General features: G+C 40.4%; 1 long non-coding RNA gene across 3 annotated transcripts; it reads left to right on the top strand.

Moving 5' to 3' along the window:
- Positions 1–994: 994 nt before the first annotated feature.
- LOC134552000 (uncharacterized) lies at positions 995–20,141 on the top strand. 3 transcript variants are annotated; one of them, XR_010080735.1, is made up of 5 exons: positions 995–1,719; positions 12,138–12,331; positions 14,423–14,592; positions 15,831–16,004; positions 20,005–20,141. It is a non-coding gene; the product is annotated as an uncharacterized LOC134552000 (long non-coding RNA). The 3 variants fall into 3 exon arrangements; XR_010080737.1 differs by having other exon boundaries at positions 12,138–12,361; XR_010080736.1 differs by having other exon boundaries at positions 20,002–20,115.
- Positions 20,142–24,015: the final 3,874 nt, after the last annotated feature.

Genomic DNA, 24,015 nt, shown 5'->3' with positions numbered 1-24,015 from the left:
GACATAAAAGTTCTTACCTGGTAGCCCATGTAGTGAATGAACAGCAAGGTAGGTATTGTTCTTGTTTGTAAGAAGAAAGCTCTTCTGATAATGAAAAATGCTACATGTGTAAGGGTTTTCTTTATAATGTTTCTCATATTAGCAATCTGTGTCTGTCTTCCTCTGAAGACTACAAGCAGGCATGCCATTTCCAGTTTCCTAATCAGACAATAAACCCCAGAATGTCACATTCCAGCAAAAGGACTCCCATGCCCAGCAGTGGATGGCAGGCTGTGCTGAATGTGCCCCTGCTCCTGTAGGTGTAGCCAATACAGAGTAGAGCTTGTTTGAATGTCCCTAGGCTAGGTTGAGTATCAGGGTATTTCTCATTTCAAAATCAAATCCAGGCTTTGGTGCTGGCTTGGATTTAGAAAATGCACTGGGAATTCCATGTGACGTTGAGCCTTCTATAGCTGGACAAAGCAGAAACACCCTAGTGGTTCTTTGCCTGTGGTATTTTAGTGAAGGGGCTTTTATGTTTAAAACTTGCTATTGTAGACTCATAATGCACTGTGTGCAATTCACAAGATTGGTTACAGACCTGAACTGGAGCTCATTTGTAGGGATTTTTCAGCAGGTTAACTCTGAAAAATGTAATGCCACCTTTTATATATTGCTGTGAAAACATACAGAAACCTCATTTAAAATTCACAAACTACTCAACATGACAAAAGCTGTTTCAGATCCCATAGAAATCCAAACCTGGCCACAGCAAAGTGTTCGAAGTCATACCAACTGTGCCAGCAGTTGATTTAGATTGGTCAAAGTGTTGGATTCAGTGGAGGAAACACTCACTGGCTACCTATGAAATGGAATTAGATTTTATTTATATTTTCTTGTATTCTATAATTTTCCAGGAGTGTGGGGGCAGGTTGTTAAAATTGTAAGTCAATGTGCACAAGATGGGCTGATGCACGATGAGGCACGTGGAAAACCTTCGGTTGCTGTTGTGTGTTAGCCACCCAAGCCCATTCTATCTGAGTAGAATCGTTTTGCAAACACAGCTGAGCTCCTGTGCATGTTTAGCTGACGCACCTGCCCCCCTGCCTTGCCTAAAGACGAGCACCGGCACTCATTGACACGCATGGTTATTTATGAGGGTGAGGAGGACACCGGCCTAGGCAGCAGCGAACGGCACATGCTGCTCAAAGCCATGCTCACCATCCGCATTTGAAAGTGGCAGGCACAGCAGGGGCTCACGCTTTTCCTGCTGGCGGACACTCGCCGTGCAGAAACAGCACAGCTGGGCCTGGCACAGCTGCGGAGAGTTTGTGGAACTTTAATTCCGTCCCCTCAGCTGTGCGCTGTTCCTGGCTGAGGCGAATCCACCGGCCACGGCAGCGGAGCCGCCGCCGACTCCCTGCGCTGGGCGAGGCCCCGCTCCCGCGGGTCCGCAGGGGCCGGGCCGGGGCTCCCGCGGGTCCGCAGGGGCCGGGCCGGGGCTGCCGCGGGTCCGCAGGGGCCGGGCCGGGGCTGCCGCGGGTCCGCAGGGGCCGGGCCGAGGCTCCCGCGGGTCCGCAGGGGCCGGGCCGGGGCTGCCGCGGGTCCGCAGCGGCGGGGAGGAGTCGGTGGAGCCGGGCAGCAGCGGTGCCCGCTGGGCCGTGTCCCGCTGCAGTGGCTGAGGCGCTCCCACAGTGCCCAGGGCACCGCGCTGCCGGAGCGGGCTTGCTGAGCCGAAAGGTGCGATTTGTTTGTTGTTGTTGTTTTTTTTTTTGTTTTTTTTTTTTAACTTAACTCCCTTTTATGAATTAACGTTGTGCCATGGCGGGTTTTACCGCTGCCAGCCCGGCGCTCCCCTCGCTCGGTGTGAGCAGGGCCTGGCGCGGCGCAGAGGCTTCAGTGCCGCTGGAGCGCAGGGCTTTGGCATCCAACAATCAAAGCGCGCTGTCAGTGTGGCAGCTCTCCAAAACAGGGTTTTACAAACAACAGTCCTCCTTAAAGCTGCCCAGATCTCCTTTAATTGGTTTAGCAGTGCAAATTTAAGCAGATGCTTTTGGTTTGGGCTCGGGCTCCTGTTGCTGTAGTGCTTCCAGAGAGAGTGACTCTCTCCTACAGGCACCACTTTAGAAACCACGGAAGTTAATTGGTGTACCAAGTCTTCAGCTTGGCGCAAAGTACCAAATACTATGTCACTGTCTTGGTTTCAGCTGGACTAGAGTTCATTTTCCTCTCAGTAGCTGGCACAGTGCTGTGTTCTGGACTCAGTATGACAATTACATTGATAACACACTGATGTTTTGGTTGTTGCTAGGTAGTGCTTACTCAAATCAAGGCCACTTGAGCTTCATATTTCAGTTTCATGAGGTAAGACGTGGAGAACAAAGAGCACGTTCGAAGTTCAGAGTCTCCTGATTGATTCAGGTGCTTTTACCCAGGCCAGCTGTAAAGCTGCGGGAAATCCGAGTCCATCCCATACCACGGGCGGGTTGTGGGGCTGGAGCGTGTGGTGTGTGAGGAGAGGCTTGAGGAACTGTGTGTGTGTGTGCTGGGAGAAGGTAACGTGGTGCTGGCATGCGGTTACATTCTACAGACAAAATGGGGCCAGGCTCCTCTCGGTGCTGTGCCGCAGCAGGGGCAGCTCCCTCAGTTCCAGGGAGGGGAATTCCACCGGGCGTAGGGATGACGTTCGCAGTGAATGGTAAAGCAGGGGAGAAGTTTGCCTGCGGAGGCAGTGTTCGTGGAGAGCTTCAGATCTCTGCTGGACAAGGCTCTGTGCAATCTCTTTCAAAACTTTTTCACGTGATTTTAAAAATTCAAATTCAAAAATGCAAGACCTTCCAGTCAGTTTGCAAGAACAATAAAGTGACATCAGGGAAAGTGAAAATAAACTATATGAATTTAAACAAAACATAACTGGTGGATGGGATCGTGATTATTCATGATTTATTAAGCCCAGCCAATGATGCAATTCTTCCATTTGAATCTGTCATCAAACTTTGTTTTTCAGCTGACAGCCATTAAAACAGTGTTGACATAAAGTTAGACCTTTGAATCTCAAAGTATTGAACCAAGACTAATGAAGCATATTCAATTACACAATTGTTCTCACTTAAAATAGTAGTAATGATAGTACTATTAGTAAAAGAAAGCAGACACTTTTGTATAAAGTTAATAAAGATTAATTATAATATTAATTTCATCTTAATTTAATCTGGTTTAATGACTAAGTTCTGTGTATGTTTTATTGTGTATGTAATATGTTAGTACAGAAGCTTCTGTATATTTATTTACAACCTGTAAATAAATACACGTATACTTGGGGGTGTGCTCAAAAATTTCTTGCTGATAGAGATGTGTGATCAAGAAAGTTTGGAGGTCACAGATGTAGAGGAGTGTGGTAGCAAGCAGTGTGGCTGGTTAGCAATGTAGGTATTTAGAGAGTAATACAGGTATTTAGTTAGTGATATGGGCATTACCTGGGCATTTTAAAGCTGTTTTTCAGTAAGCACTATGTTTATCATGGTTTGGGATTTATTTCTGTGCCCATCTAGCCAGTAGTCAGCAGCAGATAACAAGTAATTTCTGTAGTGTGGGTGACACGCAAGGAGAATTATATGGCACGTTCTGCAGGCTTCTGAGCAGGCAGTGGAGCCCAACAGTGAATATCTCTTGGTTTTCCTGAATTAAATTCGAGCAGTTGAATTAGCTGTGGAAGACTTGATATCCATTCCCGATACACTGAACTAATCAAAGACCTGAAACCTGAGGTGTAGAGAATATGCATTTACTTTTTCACATGAAAACTTTAAAAAGCACTCATTGGCAAGTTGTATGAAGTAATTTTGCCTTTACAGCCTTTGTTGAATGATTTAAAATTTAGCAGATGTAGGGTTTGCAGTTTGGGAACTGTAAAATCCCATCTCCTCACTTCACCAATATCACTTCAGTAATCAACCCCCTGCAGTTTCTTTCATGTATTTATGTTTCAGTTCAGCAAAGCACTTACATTCACCCTTGAAATGTAACTTGTCTTTAGTCACTTGCTGTTCAGCAAAGTTCAGATGCATGTGCCTGGTATTAAGTGTTTGGAATACAGGTGGATGCCTCAGTGGTCAGCTGAATTTGGGTCTGAGTGATTTGAACTTTTGCTACAGTGAAGTTTAATATTAGGCATAATTGCAGCAAATTTTTCAAGCCAAAAGTAAAATGTTTGCTCTCTGAAAATATGGTGCCTTAAGGATGCATATGTGTTTGACTATAATTTTGTGTTGGAGAATGAACAATTTGTATTTCTTCATGGGTACTGTGTAACATTATACTGGCCTGAAACCCCTTCTGAGATTCAAACTGCAAGTTTACTGAGCTTGGTCATTTGTTCCTGTATCTCAGTGATGTGGCTGTGGATACAACAGAAAACAGACTGGACAGAGAAGTGAACACAGATAATTAGAAGTGAAACAGAAAATTACTTGCACGGCCTGTATGAACTAATCAAAGCCTTCCACATTTCTCCACGTGCATTAGCAGTAAGAAGGCAAGTTAAATTCAAAGTAGAAGAATTGAGGTGCCACGTTCCTCTAATCCAGGTGATTCACAATCCTAGTTTGCAAGAAAGACACTGGGAGAGATGTCCAAAGTTGTGGGTTTACCACTGTCTTCTTCTGAAGACTTAAAATGTTTTGTCGTACATTAACTTGCATTTTGAACTATTCCTAGAAAAGTTTGAGCCTGTCAGTGAAACAGAAAAGAACATTCAGTGGAGAAAGCTTTAATGAAAAGGCATTCTGAGTGGCATTAAATGGTTCTTCACTATAGAGAAACAGGAGACCATATTTTGTCATCTGTAGATGATATTCAGACCACATTGTCAAAATTCAGACTATGAGAGGATCTCCTTTCATTAAATATTATGAAAAGAGAAAAAGGTCTTTTTCTCTAATAGAACATAACCAACTATTGTAACCAAACAAGAAATCTCTTCTGCTTAATCTAAAGCGTAGAGACTTCAAATGCTTTTGTTTATCCTCCTTAAGCAGCAAATTAATCTAGTTTTAAAGGGATAAAGTGTTTTGTTCCTTGGCACCCACACACTATTTAATCCCTTCAAGCTGATTTTTACTCTTAATTAATGATATGGGAGTGCTAATGCATTGGAGAGGTTCCTAAATATTTTTAACACACTCTAGTACTTAAGACAGCAGATGTATTATATCAACACCTTTGTTTTACCAGCTAAAGTATATCTGAAGTAGAGATGGAAAGGTTGAAGACTAAGAGAATACTGTCTAAACTTTCTGCTTAAAATATGAAGCTAGTGAATTGTTTAGCTCTTCAACAATTAAAAATGTTAGGGCTTATGTAAAGGAGATGAAGAAACTGAAGACAATGAATACATTTCAGGGATGTGAAAGATTTTTTTTTCTAAAGCAGAAAATTAAATTCTAACTTTAAGCATTGTGTTCAAAATTCTGTACTCCCATCTTTGAGCAAATATTTTAATCTGGTTTTGTCTCTTTTCTCAATGAAATACTTCCTTCTTATATCCCCCAAACATAGCCATATTGTGAAAACTCAGAAGCCTTTCCTAGAAAGCTTGGTTATAAATATCTAGCTAATCTGGATACCTCAGAACTCCCTCTGACCTGCAGAAATGCTCTTTCAGATTTCATTACATAGCCCTGCACGTGCATTCCAGTAAGTATTTCTTCTCTAATTGCTACAATACCACAGTATAGGACCTCCTTCCTTGTTTATGTAAAATAGTTAGGTTTGCCTATTTAAAAAGAGAAAGCTTGCCATGGTAATTTCATAATTTCAGTTTTCAGAGTGTTTTGATGATTGACAGTGATAATGCAAGGTATTACTTCAATAACACAAGACTGTTGCTTCAGTCTTTGAGATTCAGGCAGTTACACAATGGTTGTTCTCTTAGTAACCTAGCAAAGCATGGAGGATTCTGGACTGCTGCCAAAGAGAATTCCAAATTCCTTGTCTTCATTTTGGTGTAAGCAAATTAACTGACCTTCATAACCTTCCTCTTGGAAACTGCATTTTGCTCTAGCTCTTGGCAGAAGCAGGGTCACCAGAGATGAGGTACCACGAGCTTAAAGGTGAGAGAGTGACTTTGTTTAGAGGAAATGGTGCATGTTGGGTGCAGTGATCTGTTGTTAGGACCTGTGGCACTGAATAAAGGAAGAAGTTAAATAAGTTTTCACATATTTAATTTAACAGGACTTGGTGCAGCCCATGTATGGGTGTGCTGTGGAGGAATTTTCTGCATTGGTTCCAATGATGTGAATGAATTGTATGTTTGTACAACAAATGAGTTTATTGTACAAATATACAATATCTGTTTTAACAGTGTGCACTTTTGATAATAATTCCATTTGTATTGCCCAGTAGTATGAGAGTTGTAAAGAATGTTTCTTGTTTCTGTATGGGAAAGAAGATTATAGGTATTTGTTATAGGGTTATAAATTGCATTTTATTTTTATATATTTTTTGCAAATTGCTTGTGTCAGTGAATTGGGAATAGAGAGAACTGCTATCATCACATCTGTGTGATACTGGTGTGATAGTAAGAAGTGTCCAGTGGTGATGGTAAATAATTTTAAAATGATGCAAAAAGATTGAGACTACTTAGAACAAATGATAGACTAAAGGACTTTGAATTTTTTGCTTTCAAAGGAAAGACTGAATAACTTGAATTATATTAAAATGTATTATTATTATAATAGTGAGTGCAGTAATACTGAGCTCCTTAATCTGTCAGCCAGATGTCTTCCACATCCTTGGAATTTGTAGTCAGAAATAAAATATTCCTTAAGTATTGGGCTATTTACTATTTAAAATCTTTTAATTAAAACAACATGTCTTTTTGTTGTCCTGTATGCAGGACAAGGCCTGCTAAGTTTTGGTTCAGTAGTTTAGGTTGCTTTCCTGTCTCTCTGCTGTGATCTCAACCTATCCCAGCAAACACAAGTAGTGGTCTGGGCTCGGGTGTCTGTCAGAAGCCAGGTTCCATATTCTGTTAAAGGGAATGAGTCCACAAATGCTATTAGATGCTAAAACATGTCCTGCATTTACTCACTGGTACTGTTTGTTTATTAGATTCACCTCGTTCAGGAGCTCCTGCCACCAACCTTACAAATGATGCAGTTGCAGAAAATAACGTGGCATTTGTAATTGCAGGAAATCATATGAGGTGAAATCTGCTGAAATCTTAAAGCTTCCCCCTGCTGCACCTGCAATATGCAAACTGCCCCAAAGGTCTCAGCACTGCTGAAAAGGCTTTGCTGGAAGCGCCAGTTACTGCATCTGAGCTGATGTCCCTCTGTAGGGAATGCAAAGGAAAGCTGTTCTTCATCCAGGAGACTCTGGATGAAAGGCTGAAGGTTCAGGCTACCTGGCTTTATTTGGAGCCAGTTTTCCATTCTGACATCATGGCTCAGATGCCTGAAGGGAAGTGCATAATTCAGTACTTGACTAAAAGACTTGGTGAGATCAGTTTTCAGGTACATACTGCTGTCTGTATGGAGTGAATTCCTAGTACGTACCAAAAAAATTGCTTCTGATAAAACAGTAGTCTATTTTCTATTTCATTTTGGCTTCCTTACTTAGGTTCTTTAAAAACACTGGTTCAGACAAAATCAGAGAAACATTGGCTGGGAGAGGCCTCTGGAGTTCAGTTAATCTGACTCCTTTCAAAAAGCAGAAACTTTTGGCACTACCCCATCAGGTCGAGTGATACAGCTTTGTATCCAAATTTCAGAAATTTCCATGGACACAGATTTCTTGCAGATGACCTCCAGAGGCTTCAGGGCTCCTAGGGAATAATTTTTTCCTCCTGTCCAAACTCAATCTTCTAAGCAAGGATTTGTACCTGTTACTGGCTGCAGTTAAATTCTACCTTGATTTCCACTTCACCAAACTGAGCAGGTCCAGCTCTCCCAAACTCCTCTCATGCCTGCTGTGCAGATTCTGATCCTCGGGGAAATACCAGCTACCTTGTGATTCTGGTAATCCTGTTATATAATTCTAATAATTATTCAGAAAAACCTGCCTTCATTCTGAAGATGTTTGCTAATATCAAGGGATTTCTAGAAGAATGTTGAATTTTTAATGTATTAGTAAGTGGGCTTACTAAACTATTCAAAAAAAACCAAGAAATTGAGATGTTTGCTGGGTATTTCTGAATATTGTGTGCTGAATGATTCATTTTGATAAAATAATGTAATTCAGATATTCACTGCTACTCAATTGCAAAGTGGTTTATTTTTGTTGAGTGTGTGTGGTTTTTTGTTTGTTTGTTGTTTTTGTTGTTTTTGTTGTGGGGTTTTTTTGGGTTTTTTTGTTTGTTTGTTTGTTTGTTTGTTTGTTTGTTTGTTTGTTTGTTTGTTTTGGGTTCTTTTTGACTGTGTTATGTGCTATCAGTGGCAGGGGGGAGAAAATCATTATTTGTGCAGTAGAGTGTAAACGTCGGAATAGAAGCTCAGCAGTGTCAGGTCGATTTTGGCTAAACGAGCAGGGATCAGTTTCCAGAAGGTGGCACTGTCTTTCCACAAATGCCGTGTCTGAGGTTCATGGCTTAAAAGGATGCTCCTGTCCAAACTGCATGAACGGTGTTTCTTAAAGCATAAAGCTAATTTGGGTCTGTTCAGACTGTTTTTTCTCCATTTATATGACATTGTGTAATAAAATTGCTTTATTGGCTTCGTTTTTCATTGCAAATTTGAATAATCATACATTATTCCTTCGTTATAAATATCTAATTTAAGCAAAGTGTGTTGATGAGGTTTAAATTACTTAGTGGTTTAATTTCCACTTGCCATAAATTTTAAGAAAATCTTGGGTACAGAAGTTTTTCTATCTTTCCAGGGAAGAAAGCAGAAGGGGAAAAAAAAGGCAAGGGGAAAAAAAAAAAAGCAAATGTAAAAAAATCCCAGGCTGCAATCTGTGATATAGTAAAAGTTACATTTAGAAACCAGATTATTGATGGCCTTTTAACAGGATACTCAGACTGGTTTTGTACACTTGATTTATGTGCTTTTCTTGATACTTTTTTTTCCCCCGCAGCTGACACTGGCAATGTCACTAACAAAATGAGTTACACTGATGTTTTGAATGACTGGGAATGATGCCATTCCCTTTTTCATTTCGTACCTTAGTTGTAAATAGGAAACTATGTTAAAGCATAAATTATTTTTCCCGTAACTTTTTCTCATATGAAAGGAAAATACAAGCAGGAAGAATCCCATTTCTAGAACTGGCAACACTGCCTTGATTTGCTTTACCAGTTGCAATTATTCCATTTGCTCTTGATAAATATACTAAGAAAGGGAACAAACCCCACTTTTCTCTTGACAATGTATAGTCATACAACTGTGCACTACAAACTGTTTTATAAACCCAATTATGAGCTGTGCTGGCGTGCTGACATCGTGATTTTCTATGTGTAGATGAAGTTTCTGCAGTTGGCTGTTTGAAATTTCCCCTGTAAATCTCAGTGGTGTTTCTTATGACGGATGTTAGTTGTGTGTTTTGTTTTCATCCTGGATATGTGTGCCTGCAGGGGCACACACGGGGCACAGCAGAGGCACCTCGGGGCTGGCTGGCATTTTTCTTTGTGTCCATCTCCCCTCTGGCCATCCCAGCACCACGCAGGCTCTGGGGAATGCACACTGGGTTAGGAGGGAGAGGAGATCTCTTGGCAGAACCTGTGTTCCCAGGCTTTGGGGAGTGGAGCAGGGGATTGGTATTAATCAGTCCCCGTTTCCTTGCCAGGACTTTGCCCTGATAGAACATTTTGTATTGCAGTGTGAGGGGTTTGGATCCGTTCACAATGTCCTGGCATGGAACTGAACTACAATAAATTCAGTCGTGGTTTTAAATTCAAACCCATACTGGAACTAAGTAGAAGCATTTGTTTGATTTGATTTCTTCATTGTAAATCTGCACAATTTCCTACATTTCAGTGTGTCTTTGCTTCCCAACCCCATACTTGGTGAGCAAGATTAAAAACTGTAATGATGGTTTGGCTATAAATGGGTCATAAGGCAAATTCAATGCCAGAACCTGATGTTCAAACAATTGTATTTCTTTAAAAGTATTTTCAAAACCCTTTTTGCATTTGTTTTGCTGAAATAACTTTCATCTTATGCAGTAGCTTTTCTAATAATTTACATTAATTTAATTTGCAAGATTAATTTGGAAAGCACTAGAAAGAATTTGGAAAGCACTCCATATCTTAATGTATATTTTGTCATCTGTACAATGTACAGATACAAGAAACCCAGTATTCAACAATGTGTCTTGACAAGTGTTATTCATGTGCTGTTGTGAAAAGAAATAAATATACAATTTCTTGTCTTCTTAAAACAAGTAGAACTTTGTTTTGAGAACAAAATTCTTTAACAATTAATTAGTATTTAGTTAGGAAATGTCTCAGGACCAGGGAATACCTATTTTAGATCACATTACTGGTTAGTGTTAGTACTGAAGTGTCAGTGTTGCCTGTGTACAACTTTGCCATATTAATACTTATATCTTGTGTATATACTTATATATTTTATATGGAAAGAAGGATTATTCTTTGCATTGAACTCTGATATTTGATTACTGGTTAAAATGTGTGACTTCTTGTCATACAAGTACACTTTAAAAATCCATCAAAATGTCTGAATTGTTCATGTTGCGTGATTGCACAGTGCTGTTGAATAGCCAGTGTAAATTGTTGTTGCTCCAACAGAGTGATGGCAGTTGTGCTCTTTGATCAATTGATCCTGTTTGGGAAATATTTTCAGAAATAAAAGGTCATGTTTTGAATAATTTCATACAGGCTGCCTAACTACTTCTCCAGTGAACCCTGGCAATGAGCAAGGTCAGTAAATTGTAAACCTGACAATGTTTTGAGTAAAGCAGAATGTAATATAGAGGTTGATTTTTGATCCTGCAGTGCTGTGTGGTGGTTCACTTGAAAAGACAATAATATTTTTATCTGGAATAATTTCTTTTCCAGAACAGACATGTGCTGACAGTAGTACTAACAGACAAGATGCTGGAAAAACTGAGGCAGTGCAATGAATTTCTGGAAATAATTCTCAAGGGGCTTAATGAATACTTAGAGAAAAAGCATCTGGTTTTCCCTAGACTCTTTTTTTTTTTTTTTAATCCAGTTAGGAACTTCTTGAGGTTTTTTCAAAGGCCAAAGACCTTACTTGGTATGGAAGTATTTAGTAGGGATCTTGTTAAGTAGTTTAACCTTTGCTATAAGGAGAGGAACTGGGTTTGGGTCCCCATACACAGACTTGACAGTGTGCAGTGAATGCAGTGCAAGGCCAGCCAAAACAAGAACAAAAATTAAAACCAAAACGCTGGTTCAGTCCCAGAGAAACATCCCTACAGTGCAAAGAACAGGACAAGAAATCTTGTGAGGAAAAAACTCCTAAAGGTGTTGGTTTCTTGTTGTTTTGTTTTTTTTTTTTTAACCATGGAAAGCTATTGTATTAAGGTTGTACCTGGTTGCTCTACTCAATTTCCTGTAATGTTTGCTATTGCTGGAAAGGTATAAATAATAACTGTGTGTGTACTGGAGGTGGATTAGCTGTTGGAGAGAAAATTCTTGTTTATCCTTATTAGTTTATATGTTACAGAGACTATAAGTAAAGTTTTACATCTTTAAACTGATCTTCAGTAAATACAGTGGGAAGCATCTTGCAGGGGGTAGTACCCAAGAATTATTGCTGAGGATAAACTTTTTTTTAATCTAATTTTATATGGTCTTTCAAGTAAATCGTTCAGACATTTTTCTTAATTATATATTCTTGGGAAGTGTGGAAGGAAATAAAATGGAAACAGTAAAAGGACATGGATATTTCCTGTTGCAGGAATTAAGTTGTGTGTGCTGTTTTGTTTGCAGATATGTGCCATTGATGCTTTATATTTGGGTTTGTAAAGGAAAAAAAGCATCTCAAACCCCTGTTGAACTACTGGTGAATGAAGGACATTGTACCATAATGAGAAGGAACTATTTATTACAGACAACAAATGTAATATAGTAAAAAAAAAAACAAAAAAACAAACAAACAAAGAAAAACAACCAAAAAACATAATCACTCTTAAGACTAGACCTTCAACTTAACTTTTAAAATTTTTTGCAGGCACCAGAGGATTTTCTGGGACAGGATAACAGACAGACTGAGGACATTGTCACCTTGGTGTGAGGAAAGCTGTCTAAGCAGAATTGAGTGACTCTGGGAGCACTTGTTGAGCTTGATGTTCATGCTGAGGATGTTCTCACGTCTCTAGTATGCAAAAAGGCAAAGATGAGAGTGACTTTGAATGGTTAAGGGAGGTGAGTGATACCTCTCAATCCTATTAGAAGGTAACTTCTGTTCACAGTTTTTCAGTTTCTGCTTGCGTGCTCACACAGGGAGTGGTTACACTGCTGTGAGAATTTCTGCTAATAAGGGAATACCTGGAACAATTGTTTTATGGATTGCAAACTAGAATGGCCAGAAGCCAGACGTAAACAGTTTTTAATTAAAATGACTTGCTTCATCTCTGCTGAGTCTCAGTGCATTTGCTGAATTTGCAGGGAATGTTAGAGACAGAATTTGTTCACTCAAAGACTATATTTTAGTTTTGTGATGCTGCAGGATAAATAATGCTATAGGTATGATAAATTCAGTTAAAGATTTCAATTGGCTTATAACACACAAAATAATATTGACAACACTTACTGGGAAAATATGAATGGTTTTATTGGATAATGGTAGGATACAACGTTCTACATAAATCAGGACAAAGTCTCCTGTGATACAAAAGACATTTTATGTGAAATATATAATAATAATAATAATATAGGGTAGGGGTCATGCATTAACCATAACTACAATTATTGGTCATGATTGCTTCTGTTTACCTTTTAGAAAGTCCATTAACTTCCTCAATAGCTAGACAAGACAGTTTTACTCTTCAATACTGTTAGTAGGATCTTATTTTAGGTAATGTTTAGTGTAAAAACAGTGGTTCTGTTTCATACTTTATTATCTATTAATTGGTAATTTTTTCTTTATTTGGGTTGCATTGAAATGAGTGTCTCAGCAGCCATGCAGTTCTTTCTAACAGCACTGAGCAAAAAAAAAGTGGCTTTGTTTTTTTTGCTTAAATGGGTCATAACGATGGAGTTTTATTTTATGTTAGTATGTATTTAAAAATAGTTAAATTTCATTAAAGGGAACAGTCTATCAGTGTAACACCAAAAGGGAGGTGAAATTACTGGTGGGATACTTATGCCAAAGCCCAGTAATACAGATCAATTCATGTCAGATACCTGATAAGGTGTAGAGCCTGATTTTCACTGTGAATTTTGCTAAGGCGGCATGGAAGCACCATTCTCTTCAGATAGCAACGAAGTTAACATCCTTTCAGAGCATTGCACAAAACTGGGACATTCTTGAAATGTCCTTGGAGGTTTCTGGTAGTCACATCAAGCCCACAGGGTATTTTTTGGTATGCACTGCCTTTGATGCATTGAAGAAGTGTGCTTGTGTTTGATGATGTTTCTCATTTGGAACATCTGGAGCTGCCAACTGAGCCGTAAATCTGCTCTGGCACTAAGGTCAGTGTGGCCCTTGAAAGCTGAGCCATGGCAGCTTCTTGTTTGGCATGCCTTTATTTGAGAAGGTATTTGGGTACTCAGCTAAAAGGTTGGCAACTGCATGCTTGGGGGACTTCTCAGTTTGGGAACAGCCTAATATTGTCATACCTACTGTTAGAAAATGATTTTAAAAGGTGGATTTTAAAGGAGAGCTGCAACTTACACCAGTACCAGAGGGGATTCATTAATTGAGGCTAACACTCATCAAATTCTGCTTCTGCTGGGACTTTTTAGCTTATTTTCATGTTTGTTTTTGGAATGATGAAGAACATACTTTCAGTACATGTTGCACCCAATATTCTCCTCAGAAAAATATCTGTATAAAAGAGTGAAATCCTCAAAACGGGAAAACAGATCCTTGGTCGTGAAAAGCTGTTAATATTTTCTTTTATTTTGTGTACATAGTTGGCTGGATGTGTGTGTTTAGTGTTACTTAACACATATTATTGTGTGTTTCTACTGGCACAAATCTCTAACGGATTCTAAACTGTGATCAAATGGGACACAGTATGGAAGTATAAACCTTCCTTGCTTTCAATCACTATGTGTTATTCCAGTAAAAAAATGTAGAAACTGTATAAATTAGTATCAGCACAGAAACAAGGGATTTAGTAAAAACCAATTGTCTTCAGATAAGAAGTTATAAAATGGAATATTGCATAAGCTACAGAGTTGCTGAGGTTTCCCTTCATCTTCATGTTCTTTATTTAAAAAAAAAAAAAAAAAGACACTGGAGGGCAGGGTGTATTTTTCAGATGTTTAATTTATGTTTTGTCTTTACAGTCACACAAACATTGCACCCAAAAAGCTAAAATTAAATCGAGCTCAAGGAAAGTTAAAAATTTCTCTGGATGGTCTAAGAAAGAAACAAACAAAACTGAGGGAAGTTCAAGATAAATTTGCTGTACTTCAGCAGAATCCAAGAAACAAGAGAAAGCTGACTTGGAAATCAGGTGTGTAGTGCAAAAGATGAACTACTGTTCTGCTGATAGCCAGAGAAGTTGTTTAAAATTTGTGTCTTTATCACATGGTATTTCCCTTTTAGCTGTACTTTCTGCTAACAGTCTTTCTACTTTGGTGGAATGGGCTTAAAGTTAGAAGTGCATAAAGGATCAGAAATAAATGCTTTAAAGTAATAGAAAATGTAGATGTTAATAATTTACCAGCTGATATCTCTCCTACATCCTCACTCATATCTGCTTTCTTGTGCAGAGATAAATTTTCAATGATTTTACCAAGAGTTCAGATTTATCTCTTAACTTGCAAGTTTTAAGTTTTAAAGTTTATTTCTGCCTTCTATGCAGAAGGCAGGTTTGAGACTGTTTTTGGTAAATCCCATTGCTGATTATATGGGCAAAAACTAGGCATCATTTAGAAGACGATTTTTTAAGAGTTATGGTATATCACCTTGAGCTTCTTTTAGAAAAATAGAAAAGGAATTTGAAATGGACTCTTAAGTCTTGTCTGTAGTTACAGTCAGCTCTTTGTGTGTTTCTTGTGCACTCTGGTGGGGTTTGGAAGTACAAGGGAGGGCTAAACTACACAAGCAGTTCGTTCCTGTGGTGTAAACCAGCTGCTATGGTTACCAGGAGAGAGAATCTCTCTCTGCTGTAACTACAGCAAGAGCTGCATCATCTTCCTCCTGTCCTATCTGAAATGTGTCTGTACGAGATAGTGAAGCATTCTAAAAGAGATGGGTTGAATTCCTGTTAAAGCCTATTTTTTGATAGATTACAAACATGCCTGTAAAGATGGCTTAAGACAACATAAATGCCAATTATGGATCCTAATGAGCTTTTTTTGCAGAAAAGAACGTACCAACTTTTATTAGACAGTGATCTCCTTAAGGGGGTTTTGTTTCTCTTGTAGATAATTTCCTTCACTGTTAATATTTCCTGTATCTCACACAGAGCTTTTCAAATTGCATGTTTGATACTGGTCTTCTTCATTTACTTGGATGAAAAGGTTCCTGAATAGACTTCGGTATGCTGGTCCCGATATCAGTTTTTGTTCTTTAAAAAATTCCAATAAATAATAAAGTGTTTTTATTTGTTGAAATTACTTAAGAAAAAATCTGCAGAGGAAAATAATCTGTGAATGTTTTAAATGTTTGTAAAATGTCTCTCAAATTATCTTAATATATATATAATATAATCAGCAATTTTTTCTACTCTGACATTGTCTTATGCAGCAAAAAACTGCAACAAGCAGAACAAGTTAATGGTGGCCTTGAGGGTGAGAAAAGTCACAGTCATGAGACTGCTTTGGAGCTGGGAATGCAGGACATCAACTCAGCTGGAATACCCTTGTTCCATCAGGAATTGCAGCTTACCTAGCAACCTTTACATCCAGCTAGAGGCAAGTGGTACAGTGATTTTGTCCTTCTGTTTTTTTAATAATCTAAATATCATTAATTTTTCTTCTGATATAAATCTATTTTAATTACATTTTAGTAAAATTAGTAAGTGGAACTGAAACTGTTGTTGTAGGCTTTTGAGTTTTGTTTATAAGACTCGTGTGGAATATTCTTTTTTTATTCTACTACAGGGTACTTTCCACTGTGTAAAACATGGGTTCCTTTGGTTAGTTTTCTTCTCTAAAGCAGCAGTAGTTCCAGAACAGCAGATGCTCAACCACTGCAGATACTGTGTTATTGCTCCATCCCTGGAAGTGTCCAAGGCAGGCTGGGTGGGGCCCATGGCAGGGGGTTGGAACTGGGTGATCTTTAAGGTCCTTTCCAATCCAGGTCACTCTGATTCTGTGATTTGTGCCTATAACTCTTAGTAAAATAAACAGAAAATCAGAATACAGAAAACTTTTGACATGGCAGATAATTTTTATCTGAAAGAACTTTTGGGTGTCAAGATTACCCGACTTGAATGTTTTTGAACACCAAAACCAGCCACTGAATTCAGCTGAAGAACTTAATGTCTACTTATTTGGAAAATCACATCCAGGTTAATGAAAATTGCTAAAAATTAAGAGACAAGAAAATCAATGTCTGTCATCTGAAGATAGAATTCAGATATTATCCCCATTTCCCCTTTTTCTTCAATGCACTTAGTTTGGCCCTAGAAATAGTGCAGGTCTAGGGCATGGACTGTACTTCTGGAAGCAAAACTACTTGTTGAAATTAGAGGATGTGAGCTGGGATTCTGACTGTATATGTAATTTTTCCCAAGTAATTACTGCATTAATAATTCAATCACTCAGGCTAAACAGTCGACAAATGTTAATGAGTTCAACACTTGTTGAATTCAACACTTGTTCATCCTCCATTTCACTTTTACACAGCTTTGATCAAAATTCTTTTTGAACTAATGGAAAGATGATTAGCATTTTAAAACTAAATAATGATAGCTTTTAATTTGGAAAGGTGAGATAGAACCTACCTCAAATTGATGGTACGTATCATGCCTGTAGTTATGAGTTTATGGCTGGATATTAGGACTACAGGAACCTAATAAAATGCAACTCAAGCTTTTTGTAACAACAGAATTTTAAAAAGCAGAAATAGCGAGCAATCCAAGGATAATTTGCAAATTTATTTCCTTTATGGGTTGTCATGGAACAGATCTTACTGTTTGTACAGGATTGTACTGAGTATGTGCCTGCTGTGATTCCATCCATACAGATGTGCTTTTGCTGTAATGACAAAAGGGAATAAATTGCCTTAAGAGGCACTTTGAGATAAACATTTGAAGAGCTTATATTTCAGTTTTGGAAGTTTCTATTTTTCCCGTTGGTGATGCAAGAAGATGGCCTCTGATGGTGGCTCCTTAGGGAGCCATCAAACAAAGGAATGAATAAAGCACATGGAAAAAGCCGGTAGTTTGCACATAATCAAACTCAGTGACCCTCAGTTCATTACAACACGGGAAACGTGCATGCAGTCTGGCAGTGCTGGCAGGTTTGTGACTAATGGAAGTGCAAATTGCACAAGGACCTGGAGGGGGCACAATTAGCTAAAAAATGAAAGGAGTGAGTCTCCAGTGTTCTCATAGTTAAGGAAAATAGATTTGTTTTTCCCCCTTGTTTTGAATCAAGTGAGTACTATAGTAAGTGAAGCCCTCACTTCAAGTGAGTGCTTATATTAAGTGAGTGCTCACTTAATACTATACTAAGATACATCTTAGCACAATATAATACTCAGTTTAATTTATATATTTAACTGCTTTATGAGAATTGCCTTTTTTCATATTAGAATAATATTTCTAAAAAGTAATGTTATTTTCATTTATCTTTTCAAGAGTATAAATACCAGATTTCTAGGCCAGAATCATTAAAGATTCTTATGTTCACTGTAGCATCTTCATGGCAAGTAGTCTTGTTTCCTCCAAAGAGAAATAAATTAATGAAACACAGAGGTACAACTCCAGCTATTTTTCAAAGGCTAACTGGACTTACAAGTAAAGTGATAGATTGTTTATTTACCATTATGTATTTCTTGATTCTGACCATTTTCACCTGAGATTTTCTGAGATTTTCACCATAATCTCATGTTATGGTGAAAATTGAGTTTAGTTAGGACTTACTCAAAATTATTTCTGTGGCATTTAGTTTCTTGTTATTTCCCTTTTTAAAAATGGCGGCCCTTAAACTAACTGGTCTCAGCCATTGGCAGCAGTAATAATGATGTTAGTTGCTTTTTTGCAAATTTAGAGTAGATAAAAAATTACAAGTACATTCCTTTGGCTCATTTTTCAGTCAGCTGAATACACTCCTTATCTCTACCCATTGCTCAATTAATATTTTTATTGTTTGCACATTGTAAACACAAATTATCCATATCTATTATAAAGAACAGTCAATCAGCAATATAACTGCCAACAAAATCCTAATTCTGATGCTATGTTGAAGTGCTGCTGGATAATAATGGAGAGGAACTGGGTCCTGTCCTAGAGCCACTTTTATCAAACAGACATTTTAAGCAGTCAGGAGTATCTGCTTTTGCCTTGGAGACTCCACCATGGAGTCTCTTCCTGAATTCTGCTTTTATATTACAACCAAGTTGGGAAATCCACATTATCTTGCTGGAACATCTGTTAGGGTGAGAATTTTGAAAATAAATGTGCAACTCCATTTTAATTTTAAAATGATTCCTTGAGCTAAAACCTGGGAAGAACTCCTGGCATTTGTTTATTCCTCCTCCCCTGCCAACAATTTTTTTACACTGCTGGGGGACTGGTATCACCTTACAAGTGTTGACATCTCTCACACCTAATACTTCAGCTTGCAATTCTGACATGCTTTCATCCAGTCAAGAATTTATGCAATTAGTTACTGTTATAAATGCCAATACGATATTCCAGTTAAAATAATAATTTGGTTTATTAATAAAGATCAAATCACAGAATTTTGATAACCCACCAACAGTGGAGAAACTTGACAGAGTTTTCCCGGGAAATGCCAAGGGTGAACCGTGAGATACAGGGTCTGGCAGCCTGCTATCCCCCAACCGTTCACAAATTTGCCCGGTTCGGGGCTTGGGTTTTATACACTTTATTCTGCCCTCGGCAATATTTCCCCATATTCCCCATTGTTTCCCGACTAGCTATACAAATTCAGGAGTTTCCCCAACCAAGCAGAAAAGAGTTCCTTTCTCAGTTCAAATGTTAATGTCCAATTTCTATAGATCCTTATGGTTGATGAATGATCGAGATATGGATGATGTTGCTTGATGATCTGTGAAGGTGGCAACCAAGGCGTGAGTTGCTGGTGCCACCTTATCTCCATAGGTCCCCTCCCGGTACTCGAGAAGGCTGCAGGCTTTCCCGGAAAAGTCTTTTGTTCCTTTCTGAATGGAGGCGCTGCTTTTTCAGGGTTGTTAGTTTCACCATCTGCTGCAAGGTCTCCTAAAACATAGACTTTTACCTGATACAAATGTATACAGTTTTATAGTTTTCCAATTTACCATAAGAACATGAATTAATCATTTCACATTTTTCACAGTTACTTTTGTCACCTTTTCCGGTTTGGATCTCCTGATGCTATTTTGTCACCTTTTTTAATAAAACTATTTACAGGCCTTAATGCAATAGTCAGCTGACATGCAAAAGCAACATCAGGCTTTTTTATCTGTAGTTTAGGTAGGGACAGGGAAAGGCCTGGGCAGCCTAAGTTTAGCAGAACTGTTCAAGATATTGCCAGTGATCATTTTAGTCAGAGCTTAATACTTTGGGATCATATTTGAATGTGCCTTTGAGGTAACCTTTACCACCAAGGCAGTCGGTGTTCTAGAAATCTCTTTGACTTTAAATCTTGCTATTTTACATCTCAAAAAATCCCCTGTATCCCCGTGTGCCTAAATGAGTGTGCAGTAAATAAAATTACCTCGCTTTGATTCTGAACCTTTCCATCAGCAGAAATATGAAGATACAGAAGCTGAATCCCAGCTGCCAGCGTGGATTACACCAATCATCCCCAGGGACTGTTTGGGGTAAGCCCCTTTTGATGATTTTATCCAGAGAAGGCAGAGGTAGGCAGAAAATTCTGTGAATTAATAATTCACATAGCCCTGTTTGGCTTGGCCTACCTTCGCTATTCAGACTCTTTAAAACAGGCTCTCTGCTGAGATTTTTTAACCATTCTTTTCTCATGCAAACCCTGTTACTTTTGTGACTTGAAGAAAGTTTAATTTTTGTCCCATAGTCATCTTTGTGTCAGTATTTTGTGCATAAATTGTGTGTATTTAACTGATGAGGAACCATAACTTTGCAAGGACTTCATGCTAATAATAACCCAATAATTAACACAGTAATAATGTTAAAAATTAAGTTTCTTGTTAACTCAATGAAAGAAAACAAAAATAGATTGAAACACAAGACAGAAAAGGAGACACAGATCAAACAACATACCTTGCTCTCATTCTTGATCTTCTGTCAGAAGAAGATCCACTTTTTAATGATAATGGATTACAATTAAGTCTCAGAATGATCACCATGCCTGAAATACAGCAGTGATCCTCTGAGCAGCCCTCTGCAAAGGGCTTGGTGACTTGGGTAACTGGGGAAAAGCTGTAGAGCTTTTCCACATCTTTGTTTCTGCCTTGAAAGAAGAATTTGAAATAGTTTGTGCAAATTCTTACACTGCACCTCAAACCACCTGAATGGACTTCAGCTTATTTTGGCTGAGGTGTTGAAGGTATTCAGACAAAGAAGAAATTATCCTTCTATCTTACTCTCCATATCTGACCATAACCACTTGCATGTTCAGGGAACACTTTTACCAGTTCTCTTTGCTTACTGTTAATTTAAATTATGAAAATCTATCATCAATAGTCAGTTAAATGACACAGGACTTCTTAGACTCTTAAAAAAAGGATCAAATGTGTATTTTATTCATTGTAAATATCAAGGCTTAAGAAATCTTTTCTTATTGTAATGTTAGCTGAGACTCCGTTTTCTTCACGCGGGAACAGCCAATTCTTTATTCACATCCCTTATTTGATACACTTTTCACAGACCTCGTGTGCAACACCCATTGGCTGGTAGTTTTCTTACTACTTCATTCTCTGGGCAGAAGGTGATTTGTGTGTGGGTGCTAAGATTGAGCTTGTTTCCATTTTTCCTTTATGGCTTCTCATGGAACAGATCTTATTGCTTACACAGATGCACTTATTTTTCAACCTAAGACAAGGGTGTTGTGTTAAAAACCTTTCATACCAAGATTGTTTTCACATGGGACCTTGCAAATTGCAGAACCCATGGCAACTGCAAATTTCAGGGAAACAGAAATTTAGTAAGGCTTTTTAGAGTGGAGGGTTAGTGAAAAAAATACAGTAATGTGTAATTTGGCAGACTGCTGAACAGCTGAGTAGCTTCTAGCGATTGTATTTCGTGTAACTTCATCTGGCAAATTTGTTAACATTCTTGTTAAAGAAATTAGACTATGCTGAAATTATTGATAGGTAATAAGGCACTGCATTTACTGCTTGCTATCTCTCCAGCAATCGTAAAACTGTAAAAAATTAGAATTCATACAGAAAACAAAACTAACTTAATAGAATCTAGATCAACAGGTTTTCAAGGCATACAAACACAATGCGTAAAGCCTTGTTAAACAAAGGCACAACAGGTCCTCAGAACCCACTCCGCGCTGCAGCGGGGGCTGCGCTGCCCGCGGGGAAAAAGGAGAGGGAGGGAAGAGAAGGCAAACTCCGGCTGCTGCCACCTCGCAGCTGCTGCGGGGAAAGGGAACAACAAACGCGGCCTCCGGTGCTCCCACCGCAGGGCTCGGACCGTGAACTCTGCGCTGCCCGGGCAGGGAAGCGGTGCGGCCCGGCACAGCCCCCAGGGCTGCCGCATCCCCTAGCCCCGAACACCCGCGGGGGAAGAGCGGAGGGGAAAAAGCAACGCAAAAACACTTCTAAAGGCCGCACGTAGCAAAAGCTGGAAACACCGAAAACAAACACAGAAAAGGTTAAAAAGGCACACAGCCCTTGTGGCTCCCACATACCGCCCCGGAGCTCGGCGGAGAGCGGCTCCCGATGCGGGCCCAGCCCGGCAGAGCCGCGGCTCTGTTGGAAATCCCGCCCAGGAAGCGGGGGGGAACGAGGGAGCGGCACTGGAGCGTCAGCTGTGGGGAGGAGCCGGGGGCGGGAAGTGTGCTTGCGGCTGCGGCCGCCTGCAGAGCCGGCGCGCTCCTCTGGAGCTGCGAACCGAGCGGGGCCGGGGCTCGGGGCTGCCAGAGGATCAGAACCGAGCGGGGCCGGGGCTCGGGGCTGCCAGAGGATCGAACTCACCCGAGTAGAGCGGGGCTTGGGGCTTCCTGAGGATCGAACTCACCCGAGTAGAGCGGGGCGGGGTTCGGGGCTTCCTGAGGATCGAACTCACCCGAGTAGAGCGGGGCCGGGGCTCGGGGCTGCCAGAGGATCGAACTCACCCGAGTAGAGCGGGGCTTGGGGCTTCCTGAGGATCGAACTCACCCGAGTGGAGCGGGGTTCGGGGTTTCCTGAGGATCAGAACCGAGCGGGGCCGGCGGGAGCGGCCCCCGCCGCCCGGGGCTCTGTGTCCCGCCGGAGCCATTTCACAGGCGCGCACACACGGGTTCCGCTTCCGGGCTTTGGTGCGGGCGGCGTCTGCACACGGCTGAGAGTGGAGCAGTTTCGAAGTGGCTGTGACATTTTTAATATTCTTTTCAACATGAAAAACGGAATTAAAGGGTAACTTTTCCATCGTTCGTGGGTCGAGGGAACAGAAACGGACCTGCAGACACAGGAGGTACTGACCGAGAGGTCTCTGGAGCCCGCGGGGGAGCGGTTGCTGCAGCAGCTGCGGTCCCTTCGGCAGACTGTAATTTTTTTAAAGGAATTTCTAATAAAACACCATGTAGGTAACGATTTTATGGCTACGGTATCTTCCCCTATGGCCGCTGCCGACAAAACCTGCCCCAACTCGTCCAACCTTTCGATAAAAAAGGTGTTTTGTGCATCTACTTTAATGTTGTTTTCTACGCTATAGCAATAAAAGTTCACCATTCCCTTTAGTCCTGTTTTATCCCGTTTGTGCAATATAAGTGCCCACACACGTATGCTCGCCTTTTTGCCAGCTGGAATTCGTGAGCTGAGATTCCCGTGTTTTACCCTTTTTAAACGCTCTGGGCGCTGCCCCGCGGCGCGGATCTTCCCCAGAGGGTTTCTCACACTTTGGCCGCTGTGCGCGGCTCCGGGCCGGGCTCTCCGGCCATCCGAGATCGCGTCTGCCACAGCTCCGGTCTGCCCGAGCACTCCCCGCCCTTTCTGAGCCCGCTGGCTGCCCGCGCCTCAGTGCCCGCAGTGCATTCCTCGGTCCGTGCTCACCCCCCGGGCGGCGCCTTCCCGGGAGCTGCGTTTGTTTCTGTGTTTGTTTCTGTGTTTGTTTCTGTGTCTGTGTCTGTGCTTGTGTCTGTGCTTGTGTCTGTGTTTATTTGTTTCTGCGCGCTCCCCGCTCGGTCCCGCTCCGCCGGCTGTCTGTCTCTGGATTTGGTGCCGTCCCGTGGCCGGCTGTAGGTGCAGCCGCAGCCTTTCTCTGCTTTGTGTATTCCCTGCTTCAATTCCATTTCGCTGCGGGCTGTGCCTTCCCGGCTTTGTGTATTCCATCTCGGGGTCCCGTCCTTTTCCGCGGCAGGCTCGGCCGTCGCCCCCCGCGAGCGCCTCGGCTCATCAGATATTGTAATGTTAGCCGAGACTCCGTTTTCTTCATGCGGGAACAGCCAATTCTTTATTCACATCCCTTATTTGATACACTTTTCACAGACCTCGTGTGCAACACCTATTGGCTGGTTGTTTTACTACTTCATTTTTTGGTCAGAAGGTGATTTGTGCGTGGGTGCTAAGACTGAGGTTTTTTCCATTTTTCCTTTATGGCTTCTCATGGAACAGATCTTATTGCTTACAC

Source organism: Prinia subflava, chromosome 6, assembly GCF_021018805.1.
Source record: "Prinia subflava isolate CZ2003 ecotype Zambia chromosome 6, Cam_Psub_1.2, whole genome shotgun sequence".
Lineage (NCBI taxonomy): Eukaryota > Metazoa > Chordata > Aves > Passeriformes > Cisticolidae > Prinia > Prinia subflava.
Note: the sequence above shows the minus strand (reverse complement) of the source record. Positions and strands in the feature narration are given on the sequence as shown.